At 45.6% G+C, this 18,037-nt stretch overlaps 1 pseudogene; it reads left to right on the plus strand.

The window, feature by feature from the left end:
* The first annotated feature begins 1,757 nt into the window (after window positions 1–1,757).
* LOC146796627 (uncharacterized) overlaps window positions 1,758–18,037 on the plus strand; it is a 28,992-nt pseudogene continuing 12,712 nt past the window's right edge.

Raw genomic sequence — 18,037 nt, forward strand, 5'->3', positions numbered from 1 at the left:
TCACATAATTTCTCTACTTCCATTCACACCGCATCTTGTATGTTCACTGATAGTCTGCGGGCTTTGGATATCACAGGGGTAGCGATAGGTTTTAACTTTATTTTGTGGAAGTCAGATTAAGGGCATCCTAGTATTCCACTGAATACTTTTGGGAACATGTGCACAAAAAAGTTCTCCTGGAACTGGATCCCCTGAACTTGGATTTGTGCTGAGGCTGTAGGGCACAGAACTACTCCCAGGGTTTTTTGTATTGCCCAACCTAAGATGTTGTCACCTTTCTCAGTGACGTACACTTCAGTTAGGGTTTTCTTCCCACCATACTGGGCGTTCCCCAGTCTTTCACGTTGATAGGTTGGCCCCCATATCCACCGGGCTGTATGCCCATGTTCATCAATTGGACCCTATTCATGAATTTGTCTTTAAATACCTGGTCGGAATAATGGTTAGTCGGGAACACGAATCAAACACTGCATCCACCTTTACATCATCGATTTCTATAATGTCCTTGGGATTACCTTAATCTGTATCATTCATGTGCAAGATAATTTCATCACATACTTTAGCTTTTTTGCAGTTTATATATTTTTTCTCGCTTTTCTTATATGTACAGCAGGCAACAAAATGCACCTTTTGGCCACATCCCTTACACACTGCCTTCTATGCTGGGCATTCCTTCAGTTGGCCATATGGCCTATTATGCTACACCTGAAGAACTGACCTTTGAAGCTCTAATCATTGTTTTTAAATATCTCCTTCTTCTCTTTTAAAACATTTATTTTCCCCCCTTATTTTCATGTGAATTGCTTTTGTTCTTAACTTTCAGTTCTTTCACACAGGACAACATGTGTTCCACTTCCTTTGAAACTATTAACACTTCGTTAAGGGGGGAATCTTCCTTGAGCCACAATTCTTCACTTATTCTATCTATGTTACAGTGTCTCTAATGAAGCACGGAACTTACACGTTGCTGTTAGTTTTTCTTAGCACAGACACAAAGTCCTCTCTGCTCTCACCCTCTCACTGGCTCCTCTTACCAAAGTGATCTCTTTCTAGGATGGTGCTTATTCTAGGTAAAAAGTACTGATCCAATTTCATTACACATATTTCATAAGCATTAGAAACTTCTACCTCATCCTCGGATAGATCTTGTAGGTGTTCTAGAATGTCCTGCCCTTCTGCTCTTAGGCAATGTGCAAGAAACAGTATTTTTCTGCCAACATTTATTTTCACACCACACACTACGAGGTAATTATTAAAAATCTTTTTCCATTTATTCCATAACAATGATTCACCAAGCATGTTCATGAAGAATGGAGGTGGTGTGATGTTTTGCATTGTGAAAGAGAAACACAAAGGAGTTACAAACAGTAATGTTCCACTGTGTAATTCATATAGTGAGTTGTTTCAGGATAAAAAATACAATACCATGTGTTATATAATTTTTATTAGCTGTACACTCAAAGTCTCCAGAGAAATAGTATGAGAAACATGAACTGTACACCCTGAGTCTTTGGAGTAATAGTGTGTGAATCCCTGGTCCTTGCCTTGTGATCCATTGTACTTGGAGGGTAATTTGGCCAGTATGGATTTTTGAAGTAATTTATATAAATGTTAATGCATTGCATATGCATGGAGCAATAGTGTATGAAACACTGTTCCTAGTTGTATGATTCACTGTGTTTAGAAAGCCAAAACATGGATTACTGAGACAGACCAATACATATATTACTGACATATTTGTATTGGTTTCCAGAATAATGACGAAAATGCACTGGGATCCAACAGGTGGCACAATAACAATCTTTTCCTTCCTCTTTGTATTTTCTTTTCTTCTGCAAGCCTTTCTGAAGTGGCAGGCAGAAGACATTGTGAGGGAAAGCAGCTATGCAGCAGGAGCACAGCCAGTAAGAGTATGTGAAGGCAGTGGCAATAACTGCTAAGTAGACCACAAAGCGGTACCGGTACGAGCATTAAGTTCGCCAGCTCGCATTCAGCGTGCACAGTCAGTCAGGGCTGACTGGAATCTTCGGCGCATCGCGTTTAACCTGCAGAATCAGTTAGGGCTGCTAGGAATTCTCAGCTCACAGAAATGTTCTTAATGGTCTGTGCTGCCTTGGAGCCAATAGTGAGGGGAGCGATGACTGCGGGGAGGGGCTCAAGGAGTGGCTTGGCAGAGGCAACGCTCTTGGATGCAAGCATGCATTGAAGTAGCTGTCTGCCAATGTTAGTCAATCACCGAGAAGGCGGACCACACCACAATTCCTACAGTAATTCCAGGCACAGATAAATGAGCGCAGATGATACTTATAGTCACAATCAAAAGATGCTGGGGCACTTCAGAGTGGGATTCAGGCTGGGAAGCACTGAGAGTTACACAGAGAACTAGCGGTGTTGTGGTCCGGATACGCTTTATATAGACATTAGTCAAAGTGTGTCTCCTGAAAACAGTGCACTGCTCACCAGCCGCCCTCCATTTAGTGCTTGAAGGCACCACAAGCACAGTTTAGATCAGGGGTCTCCAACCTTTTCGGTACTGAGAGCTACTTCTGTTCAATTAAATGCATTGAGAGCTACTAATATTAGTGTTATATAATTTCATTTTTTTATATGTATATTAATTCAACCAAGCAAAAGCTTTCCAATTTATTAAGCTGGGCTTCATTCAGATGAGCCCATTAGAGGTAGCGGGAGAGCTACAGTAGCTCACAAACTACTGGTTGGAGACCCCTGGTTTAGATTAACACGCACTCATTAAGACATGTACAGTCTCACCGGGAGAGATGCAACAAATGATCTCTCACTTTTTCCCCAATCACATTCCTGGTTTAGTCAAACCTGTGCCAATACTGGTGTGTTGGGGAGTTCTTCAGCACAATCCCATCCTCTTTCGCTAGTGCAGAAATGTTGAATGAATGACTAGGAGGACGATGTGCTTGAAGAGAGGTTTATTGGTAACACCCCAGCCACAGCACAGGTACAGCTCTTCAATGAGGGGAACACAGTCTCTACAGTTGGAATGTCATATCGGAGAGTTCTAGTCTCCCAAGGGATGGGGGTCATAGGCAATGGGAGGAACCACTATGGAGGAAGGAACACATCTCTTGTTATCACTGGCAGCTCCCTCGAGGGCCCTAGAAATCCTGTATGAAAAGGGCACTGCTAGTGTTGTATGACACAATATTGTGGTTGATAATATTGACTTACAATAACATCGCATCTACTGCATCGCCAAGGTACGTACATGTTATGTTATGTTATGTTAATCGTGCTTCTATAGCGTGCAGCTGCCCCAGCAAAGGGGCGTCCCGGCGCTCTGACTAGCAGAAAAGAGTACATAAAGCAGAGAAAGGAGAAAATTAGAAAAAAAGAAGAAACAACGGGCGTGATAAAAAGGTCCAAAACAAAAATTAAGATCCGAAGGGGAAAAGATGGGTTTCAATAGTCCTCCTGAACGTGAGCAAATCATCCAAGGCGCGAATGTTGGCAGGTAAAGAGTTCCAAAGCCTAGCCGCCAAATAGCGGAAGGAACGCCCTCCCGCTCTGCAGCGTTTGAACCGTGGAACTACTGCTAGATTTTGACCCAATGACCTCAGAGGGTGGGAAGGGACATAGGGGGTAAGAAGATGCTCTAAAATCGGGGGAGAGGACAACTTAAGAATCTTGAAGGAAAGACATAATGTCTTAAACTGAATCCTTTGAGCCATGGGCAGCCAATGAAGTTTCCGAATGGTTTCCTTAGCAGAACAGAACCTAGGTAGGCCCACCAAGGCTCTGGCCGCCGCGTTCTGTATGCTCTGCATCTGGGTAACTTCCGCCTGATTGGCCCCCAGCAGAAGCGAACTCGCATAATCGAGCCGGGAAAGTATAGTGGCCTGAATTATCAGCTGTCTAGTGGGGGCATCAAAGAATTTAAGTGCTGGCCTAAGCCCACGCAGGATACCAAAGCAAGTAGCAGCCACTTTTTTTGTGTGTCCACAGAAGCTCAGGGCAGGGTCTAACCAGATACCCAGATTTTTAACCTCGGGGACCGGGATAGGAGCTAAACCCAACTCTGGGGGCTACCACTGAGTACCCCAGAGGTTGCTCAGCTTACCGACAATAAGGACCTCCGTTTTCTTGACATTGAGTTGTAAACAATTGGCCGTCATCCAGCCAGCCACTGCTGACAAACCCTCCCTAAACCTTAATGCCTCAGAGTCGGAAACCCCATTAAGTGCAACCGCCAGCTGCGTGTGGTCCGCATAGGAAACCATAGTCAGGCTCCATTGCTTGGCGACCGCAGCCAGCGGCTGCACGTAAAGATTGAACAACGTGGGGCTAAGAGCCGACTCCTGAGGCACTCCCTGCTCGATGAGATAGGGTTTGGACTCGAATGGAGGTGTAGCGACCCGGAATGACCTACCTGCTAAGAATGACCGAAACCATTCCAGTGCCACGCCAGAGACACCTGCTTCACCCAGTCGCTGCAAAAGTATCGCGTGTGAGACCGTGTCAAACGCGGCACTAAGGTCAAGTAACACCAGTGCCGCAGTTTGACTGGCATCCAGCACGGAGCGCAGATGTTCCGTCATCGCAAGGAGAGCAGTCTCCGTGCTGTGGCCTGCCCGAAATCCATTCTGGGAGGAATCCAGGATATTAGCAGTCTGGAGGTGTTGAGTCAAAATTCCATTAACATGGGCCTCCGCAACCTTGGCGGTCCATGGGAGAAGAGAGATTGGGCGATAGTTCTCCAATTTAAGAGGGTCCAAGGCGGGTTTCTTCCAGATAGGAGTGACATAAGCTTGTTTCCACTTAGTAGGTACCGTCCCTGAGGACAGCGAAAGATTGATAAGTTGGGGCACAGGGGGGAAACATAAGGCAGCCGATTCTCTGAGCTGCGCGGGTCTAAGCGGGTCGGCAGGGGACCCGGATTTAACTTTAGCCGTCAGCCTATCAAACTCTACCTCAGAGATTCCAGAAAGTGTGGCCAAAGCCACATTGGCAGTAGAATTTAGCCTCAGATCCTCACACTGAGGGATGATAGTAGGAAAAGAGCGATAGATAGTATGTACCTTTTCCAAAAAAAAGGTAGCAAGCTCTTCACAATGGGACACTGAGCATATCTCAGCTGCTGAGGCTCTTTTAGCGGTAAGATCTTTAAGAACTTTAAAAATCAACTTTGCAGGATTAGGGCTGCGTTTAAACTCCTGGGAGTAATAGGCCGCATGAGCTCTACATATAGCTCTATGGTAGATTTTTGTTTTAGCGAGATACAGAATTTATTTCTCTACATCATAGGATTTACGCCTGTCTCTTTCCGCTTGTTTACAAGATTTTTTTAAGAGTGATAGAGCGCTATCATACCATGGACTGGGTTCAGAAGACCGGCTTTTACTCCACGTAGCAGGGATCAGAGAGTCAAGTGCCCGGGTGACCCAATCACAGAAGAGATCATAGCCGGATTCAACGTCGTTAAAAGGGCCCAGCGGGTATTCGCTAAGAACCTGAAGAAAGTCCTCAAGCTTAAGTTTCTTCCAAGAACGTTTAAAAATGGGTCTGTCAAGAGTTTTAGGAAGGGGGTTTCTGATCACAAGGTTTAGTTCTACTAAAAAATGGTCTGACCAGGCTACCGGAACCGGCGGCAAAACATTAGTCACTGGCAGGTTAGTAAAGATAGGGTCCAGTATATGCCCACCCACATGCGTGGGGTGGGCGACCACCTGACTTAACTGCAGCGCCTCTAAATCTGCAAGAATACTACTAATAGCAGGGGTGTGGTAGAGGTCAAAATGGAGGTTGAGATCGCCAAGGATAGTAAAGTTGGCCGATCCAAACGCCAGAAAGCTCACTATTTCAGGAAGAGCTTTCCTGAAAGCAAGGTCATTACCAGATAATTTCTCTTACCCATATCTACTTACTTAGGCACAGCTAGTGAGTCAATGTAGCAAATGTAACATATTTCTCTCTTCCATGTAAAAAAAGTGGCGGGGTGGGCTGGGGCAGGGGTTAGAAGTGCAGTTACACTAAAAAGGAGACCGCACAGGGTGGGGCATAGCCCTCTCCAGCATCTCCCAGGTGTCATGTACTTCCTGCCCTTCGTTGTGGCAAGAATCAGGAAAGCTGAGAACAATTGTGCAGGGGGACTGAGATATACTGTTGAAGAATCCTCTATTACTGGTGGAGGGTTTCACACTAACCCACCTCATTATCCTGCACTAGATGGCAGGAGAACAGGGGCAATTCTTTAAGAGGCAGAGAGAGACATACATAAAGCTGTAGTTGGCATATTAGACAATCACATTCTATGTGAGGCTGCACCTGGGTAAATTAAGCTATGCCCAGACATGTCAATCCATATCCGAGCTTTTCAGGCTGTACAGACCAAAGGAGTTTGCCCCTTATCTGAGTGCATGAGGTTGTACTGGGAATATGAGGATATGACTAGTTTATAATCAGTACAGGACATATGAGACTGCATTGGGCACAGGATGCTATGCTGGGCCGAAGAAGCTGTATTGGGAATTCAGGGCATTACTGGGGCATTTGAGGCTGCATCTGGACGTATGTTAATGTACCGCAACATAAAAAAGCCATATTGGGTAAATTCAATTTGACTGGGCCCATAAGGCATGTAAGACAGTTGTTTGATATGTAAGGCTGTACTTGGTTCTATGGATATTGAACACATATATTAGGCTGTTCTTTAAGGCATGTCAAGGCCACAGGTCTGCAGGAAAAGATGTGCCTGAGCATATGAGAATTTACCCGATATATGAAGCACCACTCATCATTTATATTAAAAATAATATATGGATTAAAAAATCACTGAGACAGCCTAAAATGCATACCATTATTTCATAAATAGGAAAATAACATGTAAATAAAGAGTATAACACACATCTATAAACAAGAAAATATGGACTGCTCATTCACATCAAACCTCATGTTAACATTAGCAGACTAACACATTTACACTCGATGGTTAAAAATAGCACGTTTAAATGACTTGATATTGGTTCTTAGATTTTACAAGTGGATTTGTAAAGCGCACACAAGATCGTCAGTACTGTTTCAGCATGCAGAAATTGAAGGCATCCTTCCTCAGGATGAAATTTATGAAGCACATGACAACACCATCATCAAATGCACAATCATAAACAAGGAGATGTGATAATCCTTGGTGCCTAGCAGGTTATCAATAAATGCATTGAACAGATTAAAAATAACAAATGGCCGGGGTATCAAATCATTCCTGCGAAGATTATTCTTATTTTAAGGAGTATATATTTATTTATTTTCAGTTTAATGTAGCGCATACATGACACAATGGGTTTCAGAGCTCTTTACGTAAGATACATTTCAACTCCAAGAAAACAGTTTACAGAAGGACGGTTTCAAAGTTACATATACATTGGTGAACCTTTTCTTAGTAACATGATGTCTACATTATTGTATGGAGTGAACAGTTCAGCCATCAAAGTCACCGTTCATCCCCATTCACTATTGTCAGCTTTCAGACAGAGATAAGGCAGTTGGGCCCATACCTAATATGGCCGAACAGGTCTTGTGTTGTTTCAGGCAAGGTAATAATGATGAAGGCATAAAAGGAAAGAAGCTGCCTAGGTTTCTAAATGATCTCCAAAGAAAGATGGCTATCTCGTTTGGATGTGATATAGGGTCTCTTTCATGTCTGAACATGTCACAATTTACTTTCTTTTTTAGATGAAAATAATTAGAATGTTCCAGTATGGATTGGGGTGGGAGATTACAGGTGTTCAAACCTGGAATAGATATAGCTAGCTTCAGGAGTCAAAGACCTTGTCTAAACTAAAGGCCAGTAGTATTGATTATGGCTCTTCGGTTGCGGGCTACTCAGGCACCTAAAACAGCCTCCTCGTATTCTGTGACACCCCGCAACAAGGGAGGAACCCGTTATGGTTAGTGTGAAGCAGTGTAGGCATGCATGGGAATAGCCCTTGGGCCACAATTTTGCTTAGTATTTTATAATCTGTGTTTGATATTGATAGCACTCAATATGGTGCCATTTCTAGAGATGTTTCTTGGGTTTCAGCAGCGATACTATAAATCCCTTATCAGACATGGGTGGCAGTTGTCCCTCTTTGAAAACCACAGCATAAAGAGCTGCTAGTCTATGTGCTAGGCGGTCCGCATAGGTGTTGTAGAATTTGTGTCGAAGCCCATTTGTTCTATGAGCCCTACCTGGTGCCAAGTCCATGAGGGTGCTCAAATTCTGCTGAACTATTGATCTCAGACTACAGTGGCCCCTGATTAATACTTTGAACAATACCCAATCTGTCAGTGGAAATGTGTCAGTCCCTGGATTGCTTTCATAACAACCGTGTAAGAAATGGGGTTGCTGGTTGAATGGGGTGAGAGCCCTGGTCAAGTAGCAACCACAATCCTTGTCAGAGAAGGGCACAAATTAACCTGTGCTCAACCCCCTGGTAGCTTAGCTTGGCACAGATCAGTCAGGCTTAACTTAGAGGCAATGTGTAAAGTATTTGTGCAACACTTCAAACACTAAAACAGTGATAACACACCACAAAAGGAGCCCACAATGGGAAAAGAAAAACAGAGTGATTTTTAATAAATAAGACCAAAACAACAAAAATCCAATTAGTAGAACGAGAGATATTGAAGCTTAAAGTTTCTAGAGAAAATAGCACCCCAATGCGTAAAGTGCAAACTATGGATATCTGCTCACACTGGACCGGAACAAAGTCACAAGCTCAGGTTGACCGATGGAGCGCGGTCCAGCTACAGGGGCCTAGTTAGGCCAATTGATCAAAGTACCTTAAATCCTAGTTTGCGGAGCGTTGCCTGGATCTGTGTTGAAGATGTGTTGCATAGCCAAAGTGATGCATCGGTTCTGAGATGCAGCAAGGCTGCTGTGCGAAGTCCTGTTTGTGACAAAGTTGAGGATCCGATCTACGAGAGCTCGCGTTGCGAACTCCAGAGTCGGGGATGCATTGCGCTGTTGGAGTGATGCATCAGATCGCAGGAACTGCAATGTGGAGTGCGGCGTCAATGTTGAAGCTGCCATCGATGAGAGATGTGAGGGCCTGTGCCGAGGATGTCTCGTGCATCGGTGGTACCAAAGGCGATGCCGGCTGCGGCGGCGATGCGAGTCTTTCCAATCCACGCAGCAGTGAAGATTCGTCGGTTCTGCTTGGGGTTGTGCCGCACATCATAGACAATATCTCAGTTCAGCTGGATTGACAGTAGCTGGCAAAGCACCTTGAGCCCACATCCAAGGGCCCAGGACTGGAGTGGCACCACTTGACATGGTAGACTCACAGATAGCAGAGTCCATGTGCAGATGCAAGGTTGTTGGAAGCCTGTTATGTTCTTGAGTCTTCAGATCAGGAGGCCAGCCAACTAGCCCTTGGAGTCACTCTGGGTTCAGGAGATGCTGGTCCAGTCCTCCACGCCCAGTCAAGAGGGCACCAGGCAGCACGTCAGCACAGCAAAGCAGGAGTCCAGCAGAGTGCAGTCCAGTAGAGTGGCAGTCCATTAGCAGGCACAACAGTTCTTCTTCCTTGCTGAGTATCCATGGGTCCAGAAGTGTACTGAAGTGGTGGTGTATGAGGTCACAAGACCATCTTCAGGACGATGATGTTGCACCATAAAAGACCTGAGTTTATGGCGGGTGGAGAACTGAGCGACGCCGGTACTGGATTAAGCCTGAATTGTTGATTCATACGTACGGCTTCCTCAATTTGGAGACTATTGATTTTAAGATTCATGGTGCAACATCATCGTCCTGAAGATGGTCTCGTGGATCTTTTCGACCGTTAGAGAAACCGAAACGTCGACGCTATTACACCTTTTTGTTTGTATTTATGTTCTTTGATGCATAATGAAAGCAATGTAAAAATATCTGATTGATTTTGATATATGGTCTCCCATATGTATAAAAAGCAAAAGGTGTTGTGCTACTACTGTGAACTATATGAATGAAATCAGTAGCTTGTTAGTTGCCGTACATGATAAAGTGAATGTGTTTCTAAAAATTGGATTAAATACAAACATTTATAAAATACTGGTTGATGAGAAATTCCCTGATTGTTAAAAAATTTTGTTCACATCTGTGACGTTTTTGAAATAAGAAATGATAAGATAAACGATTCCTCTAAGGACGTTTGTATTTTGTTATTAACTTTCTAAAAGTGGCATTTTCAGAATGGCAATTTAAAATCCAATTTCACCATAAGATAGGATTTTAAATTGTGATTCCAGAGACACCAAACATGAACTGGTCATCTCTTCTCATTTGGAAATTACACTTATAAAATGTAATAAGGCAACTCCAATGTTATGCTATGGGAGAGATAGGCTTTTCACTAGTGAAAAAACGAATTTGAGGGTAGTGAAAAACAAATTTGAGGGCTTCACACTACCAGAACATGCAAAACTTAAAAGTACATGTCCAGCTTAATAAATACATTGCACCTGGAGTCTACCCTAGGGATGACTCGTATGTATTAAAAAGGTAGGTTTGGGCATGAAAAAAGGTTTATTATCAGGTCGAAAATGGCAATGGAAAATTGTAAACATAGGCTCTGCAATGGCAGGCCTGAGGCATGTCTAAAGGGCTACTTAAGTGGGAGGCACAATCAGTGCTACATGCCCACTAGCGGGTCGGAGCACTGATATTCCACTGACTTTGCCAATCGGTTATCCGCTACAGCTTCTTGATTCAATTCTCATTGCGAGCTACTGCTTTGCCGAATCCACAGCAAGCATTACAGAGCACTCCCTACATTGGGTCCTGTAACTAAAGGAAGTTGACATTGATGCATGGACAGTTACGGATCGGTTCTCACACAGAGGTGATCCCCAGTATAGATGTCATACCCATAACATGGTATTCCCACCTGGCTACACCAGACGGATTCCTACCGTAAGGGCACAACCTTGAAGGCAATCATTCCTTCTGCATGGCACTGGTCCTATTACATATAACTCACCCCGATTCAATGAATTAGGGTGTGGACTATTGGTGAATTGGAAGACTTATGCCACCAGTAACCTGGTGCTTACGACAGGAGCCCTAGTGCCCTTAGTCCCCAGAATTATCAGTCCTGAAGATACCCCTATACCCATAGTGGGTTCGAAATGTCATCAGCAACCAATAAGGATAGTCTTGAGAGCACTAGAAAAGACTCTGGTCCTGGATCTGAAATATTGAATCAGATTCACAAAAGACATTCTTCTTACTCCCTTACCCATTTTGTTTTAACTGAATACAGTCACTTCGCGTTTTAATACTAGCTGGTTATGGTCACTTTATTGGAGTCACATAAGTCACCTTTTTTTAATATTTGTATTAGCATTATTAATATATGTTGTGTTGTGTGAGTATGAGTTTTTATACAGATTTCTGTATTTATAAATAAACATTACTCACTTCGACTGAAGTGAGTATTAACCAATACACCTTCTGGGTTACTTCCTTAATAAGTATTAGGTAAATATCACAATGTTGAAATTAATTTAGACTGTATTACTTTTCTTTTCAGGCTCATGAGATAGTCATTGCAAAAAATCATATACTTGCAACAGTGATACATTTTTTCTTGAAATTAGTTACTTGTGAACAATTGTTCCTAGCTAAATAGATATTACCTAGACATATGGATTGTGCTTGTGTTTTTGATACATGCCCACTAGTAGCATTTAATTTACAAGCCCTAGGTTCATGTAACACCACTTTACTAGGGACATATAAGTAAATTAAATATGCCAATTGGGGATAAACCAATATAAGCATGTTTAGAGGATAGAACACAAGCTGTTTAGCACTGTTTAACAGTGGTAAAGTACACAGAGTTCTAAGGCCAGCAAAAATAAATTCAGCAAGTAAATAGGAGGAGGAAGGTAAAAGGTTTGGCAGTGACCTGCAGAGAGGGGCAGGTCCAACAAACTGTCAATAGCTTCTCCAGCGTGAAATACTGGATATTCCAACATGGCACACTGCAGATGCTTTGTAGGTATCAGAGTTAACCATCGTCCCCACTTAATGCTTATTGAGAGTGGGTTATATGATAAGAGATTTTTCTATCCAAATATTTGGCATATTGCACCGGAAATTAACAGCGGCATGGTGCAGACCACTTGATTTAGCCTATAATGAAGATTATATACCTGGGAGTAGAATGAGTTTTGCCACACCTGTGGCTGTCTGTCCCTTCATGTGTCCACCAACACCCAGCCATTCTCTTATGAGTATAGCTATTTTGTGTGTCTGTGTTTGATGGAGCGGGTGGTGAGAACAATCCTAGTCCACGTTCAACACACTGTTAAAATTCCCACCTAAACGGAGTGGGAGATATGTCCACCATGCCAAAAGTCTGTAGAGGGTAGAATAAAACATTGCTTATTCAAATTATGGGCATACAGGTTTCTTAATACTATGGATGTGCCATCTAGCTGGCCCTGACTAACCGGATATCTGCCCTCCTTAAGTAACAATTTCATATCCACCACAAAAGGGACCCCTGGTCTTACCTACACTAGTGTCTCAGGCCGTATGAGTAAAAACCATTTGTACATACCTGCCACCTCCGTTTGCGATGAATTCTCTACCCTCCATTGCATTTAGATAAGTTTCCTGCAAATAACCCACATGTACCCTGCTACACTTTAGGAATAAATGTATTGTGTATCTCTTAGTCACTGTTCTCATACCCTGGACATTCCAGGTGATGAAGGTATTACTATTGTTCGATAACATTTTGGTGTTTTCACATTCCATTCCCCAGCTGTGTCAGCATCCCCCAGTCCAGAGGCATATTGATACCTTTGATGCACTTCTTGTCCCTCCTCTCTCCAATGACCCCGAGTTTCCCCCCCCATTCTCTGGGACTGCCCAACCTGGTTTTTCACCTACTGTCCCCCCTCTCAACCTTAAGGCAGAAAACAGAATTTGTTCTGGCAAAACATTGAATCAAAAGTAAAAAATCTTGCTTTCTGCACAGTCCTTCTTCTGGGTTTTTTCAGTGAGGGCTAACATGTATCATGTTAGAAGGCCACTCCTCTCTGTGGCCGCCCACTGATTGTCATATTTATGTCAGCCGGGGGTTCTTCCCTGCCCACAGCTGGGTCTGTAATAGTGGAATGTCTAGCCTAGCCACTCATTCTCCAACTGCACCGCCTTCTTCTCCCATGTTACCATAGAACAGGTCAAATACACTCTTGGCAAGGGAGACCCTTAGCTTCCGTTTATGAATGTCTTCTATCAATACCAAATTGCACATTACCATACCTGTCAACTCACACGGTGCCACCGTGTGACTTCACGATATTGGCTTCCATCACACAGTCACCCGGTGAGGATCCGGTATCATAAGGTGGCAGGGAAAACAAGCTGACGAGCTGAATACCACCGTAATTAGTGGTCTCCAGCTCGTTTGCTAAGGCTTTGAACTGCTGGCGTCCATTAGGGGGTGGGAAAACACCCCAGGACATCAGCATCGGCCTCAGCAAGATTTGCTTAGGGACGAAGAGGGGGCTTTGGAGCAGGGTGGGGTACAAAAGTGCCTCTTAGGTACTTCTTGGCTTGAGTCCCTGCCCCCTCCAAGGCCCCGTCCCCTCTTCACAAGGTGAGATTTTTGTTCAAGTGGCAGGTATGCATTACCGTGTAAGTATCTCTGAAACTGGGCATAGCAGGTTACCTGCTGGGTCACCACTTGTATTTTCTTCCCTTTGATGTTCTGCTCAGTCAATGTAGAGTAGTCTTCAGTAGCGGCCGATACAGTATGGGGGGGTGAGGCAGGGGAGAGTAGGGGAGGGGCTTGGAAAAAATAAATCACTTATAAGATCGCGTCTCCTCCGCAAGCCTTCCAGGAAGCACTCAGGCCCCCCTGAGCCAATCACAACACTGCAATGCAGTGTAGTGATTGGTCTGAGTGCTGTGGTTCGGCGCTCAGTCGGGGAGCCTGGGCATTTTTTCCACCTAGGCTGTGATGCAGCCTAGGGGAGAAAAAGTGCACATGATGGTTTGGGCAGGCCAAGACAGCCGGCCAAAGCGCCATGCGTACTTTAGCCCCTTCCATGCTGGACGGATTCCCCTGCTGTGCTGATCTTTTCCTGCGCGGGCGTGGTCATGACGGAACGGTTCCGTCATGAGCACAGCTCAACCGTGGCTCATGACGGAACCGTTCCGTCATGAGCACCGAAGAGGTTAGAGTGCAGCAACCACTCCTCCTCCTTGATGTCAGGGAAGGCAAGGCAATTATCATTTTATTTTTAGTATCATCAGGTTAGGGTGGGGTGGGCCCCACCCTAACCTGACGATACTAAAAATAAAATGATAATAACTTCAGTTATTATAATTTATTTTTTTCTTTTACACTGCTCCTTGAGCAGTGGGGTGATGCTCCACCGCCTTGCGGAGGAGCCGCCACTGGTAGTCTACTGTGCTGTTTGTCTCTGGGCCGAATAAGCTCGTCTCTTGCACTCGCTCACATAGTGCCGTTGATATTGCAATTGCCCAATCTTATCTTCTTGCACCTGTTCTGGAGTGGGGATTGGACTTTTGATGTCTTTAGCAACTGGCCTGTTTACTATCTTATATTTCCAGAGCTGTCTGTTACAATGTGGGCCTTGGTACTGTCCTAGTGTGACTGATTTAATGGGGCATCCCAAATCATCCTAGTTGAAGGGTTTAGGCATTACGCATCCACAGACCTGTCCCTGTCATTTGTGCCGGCCTTAATCAGGGCCCTCTATCCGTATTAGGCCTGGGCTGGGATAGGGCCTGCAGTGGTTGGATCCTGAGTACTGTGCTCCTAGGCCGGCAATAGGTGTCCAACATCCCTGGCCTCTGACCTTGCATCACTCCCCTGTGATGCTTCTTGGTCTCCTGCTGTCTCCCCGGCTCCCCTGCTTCCTTAATTTGTGCTGTTGGGGCTCTTCCAATTCCACTAGCTTCTGCTGGCTTCATTCCACGACCAGTCTGCAGGCAAAGCTAGGACCCCAGCGGCGCACCACCCAGGTACTTGCTTTCACCAACAGTCTCAGGTTGCCATAGTCCTGCCTGCTTTCACTGCTTCCGATGCTTCTCGAAACTGCCCTATTCATCGGGGTCCTGAGTTGCTCACCTTGGAAAATAGGATGCTGGACAGATAAACGAAAATCAGGATGAAATAGTCTGAAAAGCAAACCCTCCATATTGGCCTGCTTAGCCACACCCCAACTGAGCTAACATTGTTGCATAGTTTGGTCCTCGGTTCCGCATTATCCTAGTAGCTCTAACAATAGAATAGTTTGAAGAGCGGTTTAGGGTCTATGATTATTATGATGAAATCAGTTTTTTACATCGAATGTGAAATATTTTCCATAATTCATGGTTCTCTGTGAAATATGGGTTTATACCACTGCATTTTGCACAATAAAAATATCACACATATATACAGATGCATGCCAGTGAAAATAAATCTGGCCCACTAACTCATTGAGCATTTGGCCGTGGAATTGCCGATGTCCCTTGGGGTAAACCCCTGTCCCCACAGACACCATCCGCCTCCACAGTCATATAATTGACCATGAACACAAATTCAAGTTCTTTGGGTTAGGGGTCGTAAAACCCCGGGGTGTATTTATTAATTCATATAGCCAGCAAAACATTAAAAAAAAAATGTTTTGCACAGTAACCCAACAGTTTTACATTTTCCTTACAAAGTTTAGTCCTAGCCTTAACAGAGACACTAATACATGGGATTTACCTAGTCATAACTAAGTTTGTTCCTGTGCATCCATCACACAACATCTTTCCTGTGTGAATTCATAGTTGTTTCTAGTTCTGGGCCCCATCCTCTTAAAACCCTTTGTCCAATCCAAAATGGACATGGATGGCTCCCTCCATTTGCGAAGACCCCACCCTCCGAACTCCCATACAGGGAGTGCCTATGCGGGGGGCCCATCTGCCACTACTATAGCTACTTCGGGCACCCCCTACACCTTATTTCCCCCCCAAGGTGCTGTGCTAGCTTGCACCCACTGGGCATGTGCGGGTGGGTGCGAGGTAAGGGCCGTGTATGAACGAATGCCCCCAACCACCGGTGCCACTGCAGGCTTCTTTTGACTTGCTGCCAGCACCTCTTGGAGTGTCCAGTGATGCTGTTGTTCTTTTGGTCTAAAAGGATGTCTTACTTGGACCCGAACTGTCCCCCAATCTTGACCTCACCCGCCAACGACATAAATACAACACACTAATCCGACCTGCAAAAGAAACAACTCAACATAAATATGACATACTAATAAGCCTGCAAGATACACTAAGGTGCCGATTACGATCCTGTAAAAACCGGGTACGAACCGTCGGTCGGAGCGTTTTCTCCGTCCGACTCGTACCCGGTCGTAAAACTTTACAAACATGGAATTACGATTCGCACGGAAACACCATTTCCGTACGAATCGTAAAAAACACCGACCGACGAAAATATACATACGAATGTGATCCGGGAATGCTGCGACGTGACGTCGGGACGCTTACAGGCAGCGTTTCACGACCCAGGAAGTACGATTCGAACCGACAGCAGTCCGGACGGCAATATTTTCACGGCACCCAAAAAGTGCCGGAAAAGCGAAGTACGGCGCGAAACGACCAGAGTAGGTGGCCCGGTACGCGCCGTACCCCCCCCCCCAGCCCCCGTACGTTCGAGTCGTACCCCCACCCGTGTATGTACATCCCTGTACGTGTCGTACTCCCCCGTGTATGTACACCCCTGTACGTTCGAGTCGTACCCCCACCCGTGTATGTACACCCCTGTATGTGTCGTACTCCCCGTGTATGTACACCCCTGTACGTGTCGTACCCCCACCCGTGTATGTACACCCCTGTACGTGTCGTACTCCCCCGTGTATGTACACCCCTGTACGTTTGAGTCGTACCCCCACCCGTGTATGTACACCCCTGTACGTGTCGTACTCCCCGTGTATGTACACCCCTGTATGTGTCGTACCCCCACCCGTGTATGTACACCCCTGTACGTGTCGTACTCCCCCGTGTATGTACACCCCTGTACGTTCGAGTCGTACCCCCACCCGTGTATGTACACCCCTGTACGTGTCGTACTCCCCCGTGTATGTACAACCCTGTACGTTCGAGTCGTACCCCCACCCGTGTATGTACACCCCTGTACGTGTCGTACTCCCCGTGTATGTACACCCCTGTACGTGTCGTACCCCCACCCGTGTATGTACACCCCTGTACGTGTCGTACTCCCCCGTGTATGTACACCCCTGTACGTTCGAGTCGTACCCCCACCCGTGTATGTACACCCCTGTACGTGTCGTACTCCCCATGTATGTACACCCCTGTACGTGTCGTACCCCCACCCGTGTATGTACACCCCTGTACGTGTCGTACTCCCCCGTGTATGTACACCCCTGTACGTTCGAGTCGTACCCCCACCCGTGTACGTACCCCCACCCGTGTATGTACGGTGCGTACCCCCAGCGCTACACGCTGGGGGTACGCACCGTACATACACGGGTGGGGGTACGACTCGAACGTACAGGGGAGTACATACACGGGGAGTATGACACGTACAGGGGTGTACATACACGGGGGGTTCGACACGTACAGGGGTGTACATACACGGGGGAGTACGACATGTACAGGGGTGTACATACACGGGTGGGGGTACGACTCGATCGTACAGGGGTGTACATACACGGGGAGTACGACACGTACAGGGGTGTACATACACGGGGGAGTACAACACGTACAGGGGTGTACATACACGGGGGAGTACGACACGTACAGGGGTGTACATACACGGGGGGGTTCGACACGTACAGGGGTGTACATACACGGGTGGGGGTACGACTCGAACGTACGGGGGCTGGGGGGGTGTTCGGCGCGTATGCGGGCACATGTCTCCATGTTTGCTATGGGTGTTCAGTGCCGACAGTGTTTTTTCCATACGGTTGTAACATCGGACGCACGGGATGGATCGTACTTGCGCAGTCGGACTTCACTTTTCACGTTTGTACGGTAAATCGTCCGTGGACGTGTCGGACACATTTT

The sequence above is a fragment of the Triturus cristatus genome, chromosome 10, assembly GCF_964204655.1.
Source record: "Triturus cristatus chromosome 10, aTriCri1.1, whole genome shotgun sequence".
Lineage (NCBI taxonomy): Eukaryota > Metazoa > Chordata > Amphibia > Caudata > Salamandridae > Triturus > Triturus cristatus.